Below are 6,000 nucleotides of genomic sequence, written 5' to 3'. Positions count from 1 at the left end.
GGGGGGCGGAGGAGTAGAAGGAAGGGGGGACGTTAATAGACTTTGGAATAAAATCCTGACAGACTCCAATTGATTCTGCAGCCTGAGAAAAATGGAGTGCAGAGCAAATGAGATTTATGCGCTGTTAACTGTAACTGTCTCTCAGTGTCTGCACCAAAGGCTGTTAAAATGGTGATTTTTAGTCACGTATGGAAATTGTGTGTGAAGAGACGGATGAACCGTCTGGGAGCAGTCTCCTTCCACGCCGTGTCTTATACACAGCGATATTATCACCAGTGACATAATGTATTATGGGTGTGATTTAATCCAAGCATCTAAAGGTACACGCAAACCAAAGGTTCCTGGCACATGTTCCACGCCTATGGTTACCAGAGAACTGTGGGGGCTGTGAAGACAGTGGTGGGCCTGTCAGTCACTGGCACCTGGTGGGCCGTGGGGGGGTCTCACCTCTCCCAGCTTGGGGTGGGGAGGGCTGGGCCCACTTCTACTCATGCGCCAGCCCCGATCCAGGACACTGCTAAGGAGACCAGCCCCTCCCTCGGGGACAGGGCCCTGGGGGATTGTCAAGCCCTTCCTCAGCAGGGCAGAGCTGTGCCCACCCTGCCGTGACCAGCTCCTCCACAGATGCCTCCCGTGCTGTTTCTTGTCATTGTTCCTGGGGGACGTAGGAGTAAAGTGTTCTGGACATTGCTGAAAAACAGCCCTGGGTCCCACTCCCCTCACTGGAGAAGCAGAGCTCTGTTCATGCTTGAGGGAGTGTATCAGTCAGGCTGGTCTTGGCTGGGCTGTGTAACAAACAGCCCCACACCACAGCACCTGAGCACTTCGCAGATGCACTTCTTTCTCACACAGGCGTCCAGTGTGGGCCGGCAGGGGCCTTTGCTGTTTGTCATCACTGGGGAACAGGGACCAAGGTGTCAACACACATCCACAATCCCCAAAGCAGGAAGCTTCATGAACTCATGTTTAAAGGCTAGAATTTCATTGGCCAAAGCAGGTCACATGGCCGGGCCTAACGTGGAGAGAGAGGGAAAGCATAATCCTAAATGTATCTGGAAAAGGAGACCAAAATATTAGTGGGCGGCACCACTGACTTCCACGTCTGCCTTCTGGACTAATTGACTGTGTTCACTCCCCATCATGGCTCCCCAGGTGAGACGACCCCAAACCACAGCCATATCGGGTCTGGGTGACCCCAGACACCTCTTCACTGGAGACTCACGGACTGAAGAGGTTGGTCACTGCCTCCCTCACACTCGGCACACAGTGGACGGCAGGGAATGGACACGACGAGCCCCAGCAGCGGGGAGAGAGAGAAGGGAGATGGCAGCAGTCGCTGGTGCACGGAGGACCTGAAACCCCTGGGAAGGCCCCGGAGCGCCCACCCTGGTGCTGGTCCACGCTCCTTCACTCAGTCCAGATTCAGTTCCTCCTGAAGGTCACCTCCTTTTCCGCCGTCCTCCGAGGTCCCTGGCTCTGCCCTCCAAGAGGTTTCCGATTCCTCCATGACCCTTCTCGGCCAGTATGAGGCGGGTACCCGGGACACGCCTTCCTCGGGGTGGGTCAGTGTTCGCCGCCCGCCTCCTGGTCGCAGGGGTTAGTGGTGGTTTCCATTAATGCACACGTTTCTCTTGTAGACTGAATGGGTGCCGTCCTGTCGTCGTGACTCTCTCAAGACCCCAGGAGCTTTCTCATCTCTGACTTCAGCCAGCTCCACATGCAGCAGCCACCCCTGCAGCTCCTCCGCCGTCAACCCTCCCAGGGCCGCAGAGCCTTCCGCCCACGCCAGTGGCTCGGCTGAGTTTCAGGGACGTCATCCCCTTCTCTCTAGCTGGTCGCTTTCCCCTGCGCTGTTTTGTCCCAGTGAAAAGCACCCCCGCTGCACCTTCACCGTGAGATGCCTCGATCCACGAGAGAGGAACCAGGGCTGTGACACTGTGCCCTGCATGAAACTTTTCTCAGAAGCTGCATTTTCATGATCACGGTCTACAGTCAGCCAGCTCTTCCAACGTTCTGGGAGTATAATATTTTAAAATCTCCTTGTTCACTTTCACGCCTGCTGGCAGGATGGACAACTCCTGTCTGGGTCTGACTCCTCAAAACATTTCACTGCCGTGTCTGCGACGTGCGATTTTCCAGCCTTTCCCTAGAGCTGCGGTTTCATCAGGTTCATGGTCCAACTTCCAAGTTGCCGAGTGTTCCACACGGAGTGTGCTCCGGCCTCTGCCCCGCCTCCCCCCTGTCCTCCACGTGAGCAGGACACATGCTCCAGGTGCCCTGTGGCTGTGGCAGCACCTCATTTCTCGGAGCTGCTTTCTGTGCTGTCAGGACTGTTTGGTTCTGCTGCTCTAGCAAACAGTCCCCAGACTCAGTGCCTTCAATGGTGAAGGCGTATCTCTCTCTCAAGCAACTGCTCTCACATGTCCTCAAGGGACCTGCTGTTTGTCCTCACTCAGGGACACAGGCAGAGGGATGATCCCTTTGACACACCTTTCCGTGAGGGCTCGGTTGGCCAGAGGAGGAGATGTGGTGAAACATGCTGGGCGGGGGAGGCCTCTGCCGGGGCAGATCGGGGCACCTGCTCACATTCTCACCGCAACGCAGGCACGAGCTCACACCCAGATTTGCCCTCCACTCCCGCAGTTTATTCCTTGAACAAATGTTTGCTGAGACTCCGCCATGGGTCAGACACTGCTCCAGGCCCTGGGGGTGCTGCAGGGGAGAAAGAAGACGCAGGAGAACCCTGCCCTTGTGGAGTGTGCATCCCAGTGGCGGTGGGTCAGGTCAGCAGCTGGGAGGACCTGATGCTGATGAATCCTGCAGAGACAAATACGCAGGGGTGGCAGGGACACGGGAGGAATCTGAGGCTAAGCAGGGAGGTCAGGGAGGGGCTCACTGAGAAGCTGATGTTGGAAGGAGTGAGGGAGCAAGCTGTTCACACATCTCAGGGAACAGCATCTCAAGCAGAGGGAACCACCTATGCAAACACAGTGGGAATGTTCAGGAAACTGCCCCACGTGGCTGGAGGCCAGCCAGGAAGCAAGGAAACAGTAGGTGGTGGCCAGAGGGTGACGAACGGGGCAGGGCCTGGGGCGGGTGGCTGGAGGGTGACGAACGGGGCAAGGCCTGGGGCGGGTGGCTGGAGGCTGAGGAACGAGGCAGGGCCTGGGGCAGGTGGCTGGAGGGTGACGAATGGGGCAGGGCCTGGGGCGGATGGCTGGAGGGTGATGAACGGGGTAGGGCCTGGGGCAGGTGGCCGGAGGGTGACGAACGGGGCAGGGCCTGGGGCGGATGGCTGGAGGGGGTGATGAACAGTTCAGGGCCTGTGGGGGGGTGATGAACCAGGCAGGTCTGGGGAGCAAAGCAATGGCCAAGGGGTGACAAACAGTGCAGGGCCTGGGACGGGTGGCTGTGGGGGGATGAATGGGATAGGCCTGGGGAGCAGGTGGTGGCCAGCGGGTGATGAACAGTGCAGGGCCTGGGGTGGGTGGCTGGAAGGTGATGAATGGTGCAGGGCCTGGGGCTGTTGAGACACTAGGAGCTATGAGCAGGGAAGTGCTGTGAGCTGGTCTGGTCTTGACACAATCGTGCTGGCTCAGAGGAGAAGGCAGGGTGGGCCTGCGGCATCTACTGACTCCTGCATCACAAAGGGTCCTACACTTATCAGCTCCCGTTTTCCTTAGATCAAGGATCAGGTGTGGCTTGGCTGGATCCCCAGGCTCAGGGTCTCAGGCTCAATTTGGGCTCAGCTGGGCAGGGGTCTCATCTGACAGCTCCACTGGGGGAGAACCGGCCTCCAAGCTCAGGCGTGTAGTTCTGGGCAGGATTCAGTTCTTTAGGGCCTCAGCTCCTCACTCGCGTTTAGCTGGAGGCCACCCTCAGTCTCTCGCCCCATGGCAGCTCTCAGCACAGCTGCTGGCTTCACCAGACCATAGGAGAGGGTGAGTGGGATGAGCAAGACGGATACAGGGTCTTTCTGTGACCGGATTTGGAAGTGACATCCCATTGCTTTTGCCATTTTCTATTCATTCGAGATGAGCCACAGGTCCTGCACATGCTCAAGGGAGGGAGTGCATGAGGACTGAGCACCAGCAGGGGTGCCCTGAGCCATGTGAGGCTGCCCCACAGAGGGCAACAGCAGGAGTTGTACCAGTCCAGGCCTGAGACAGCAGTGGCTTGGACCAGCATGGCCGGGGTGGAGGCCATGAGAAGCAATCGGATGCTGGGTACTTGCTGACAACAGGCTCTGCTTCAGGCTGGGAGAAGAGCTGCACCTTGGCCTTCACCTGAAGGGGGCTGCTGTGACCTGAGATGGGGCAGCCGTGACCCATGACCTGAGATAGGGCAGCCGTGACCCATGACCTGAGATGGGGCAGCCGTGACCCATGACCTGAGATAGGGCAGCCGTGACCCATGACCCGAGATGGGGCAGCCGTGACCCGAGATGGGGCTGCCGTGACCCATGACCTGAGATAGGGCAGCCGTGACCCGAGATGGGGCAGCTGTGACCCGAGATGGGGCTGCCGTGACCCATGACCTGAGATGGGGATGCCATGACCTGAGATGGGGCAGCCGTGACCCATGACCTGAGATTGGGATGCCGTGACCCAAGATGGGGCTGCTGTGACCCATGACCTGAGATGGGGCAGCCGTGACCTGAGATGGGGCAGCTGTGACCCATAACCTGAGATAGGGACGCCATGACCTGAGATTGGGATGCCATGACCCAAGATGGGGCTGCCGTGACCCATGACCTGAGATGGGGCAGCCGTGACCTGAGATGGGGCAGCCCAGCTCCACTCTAGACAGGGTCCCTCCCGTGCCCTGGGACCTTCCTCCCGGTAGAAGAGGAAGGTGAAGAGAGCGTGGTGGGAAACCCAGGAGCCTTGAGAGCAGCAGGCAGGGCAGACAGTCCTCACAGAGAGACACCCACGCCCAGCTCCAGCCACCTGCCTGGAGCACAGCAGCCTGCCCGTTGTCACTACCAAGCTCGCCACCACGTGAAGGGGCTGCCCCGAACCACCAGCCCTCCCACTAATCCACTTTAAACCCACGATGCGGATGCGGTGGGGGCCTGTAAGCAGCTTTTCAAGTGAGAGACAATGTCCCACACGGCGCGTTGCCCAGGAGACTGCGGGGCTGAGCTGCAGGCTGAGGTTGGCCACTGTGTTTACGCTTCCGTATGTGTTCACCCTGCTCCACCCCAGGCCCAGGAGGGATTCAGAGGCTGAATTCCTGAGAGCACGAGCACAAAGAAAAATTCATGGGAAAATGCAGACAGGCAACGGGAATTTGCTGTCAGTCCCAGCTTCCCCATGTACCTTTCGGCTCAAAATACTCCCTGATCTGCTCATCCCCACAGGTCCCAGAAGGGAGCAGACAGCCAGCCTGGGAAGGCGCCGACTCAGACAGAAACTGATCCAAGCCCTGGTCTCTGTCCCCGCAGACGCAGACGCCCTGGGAAAGGAAACCTGTCCGAAACCTGCGAGTCCCAACTGACAGCTGCCAACGGCAGCCACCCTGCTGCCTCCCTGACCACACAGCCTCTTCCCCACGACAGTGCCGCTCAAGTTCCTACCCCACCGCCTGGGACTTGCTCACCTCCCCACGTCCCGTCCACCTCCCGGCCTCCCCGCCTCTGGGAGTCCACCTCCCGCCCGCCTCCCAGCCTCACACCCGCCTCCCTGCCTCCCGTCCACCTCCCCATTTTCACACGCGTGGGTTCTCCCATCCTCAGGCCTTAGCTCAGATGTCCTTTCCATGGGGCCTGTGGGAAGCAGCCACCTGCGGCCACTGTCCCTCTCCCAGGGCACTGGTCACTTCCTGAAACCCGCTCCTGGCCCATCACCCGTCTCCCTCCCCAGGCTGGAAGTTCCCGAGGTCCCAGGCCTTGAATTTCCCCAACAGCCCCTGTGGCCCTGCCCACAACAGGAAACCGTGGAAGGCAGCAGAGTCCGGGGTGCCCCTGTGGGATGCCTGCCTGACGGCGGGGCTCAGGCA

The sequence above is a fragment of the Macaca nemestrina genome, chromosome 10 (genome assembly GCF_043159975.1).
Source record: "Macaca nemestrina isolate mMacNem1 chromosome 10, mMacNem.hap1, whole genome shotgun sequence".
NCBI lineage: Eukaryota > Metazoa > Chordata > Mammalia > Primates > Cercopithecidae > Macaca > Macaca nemestrina.
The sequence above is the reverse complement of the archived record's forward strand: the minus strand, read 5'-3'. Positions refer to the sequence as shown.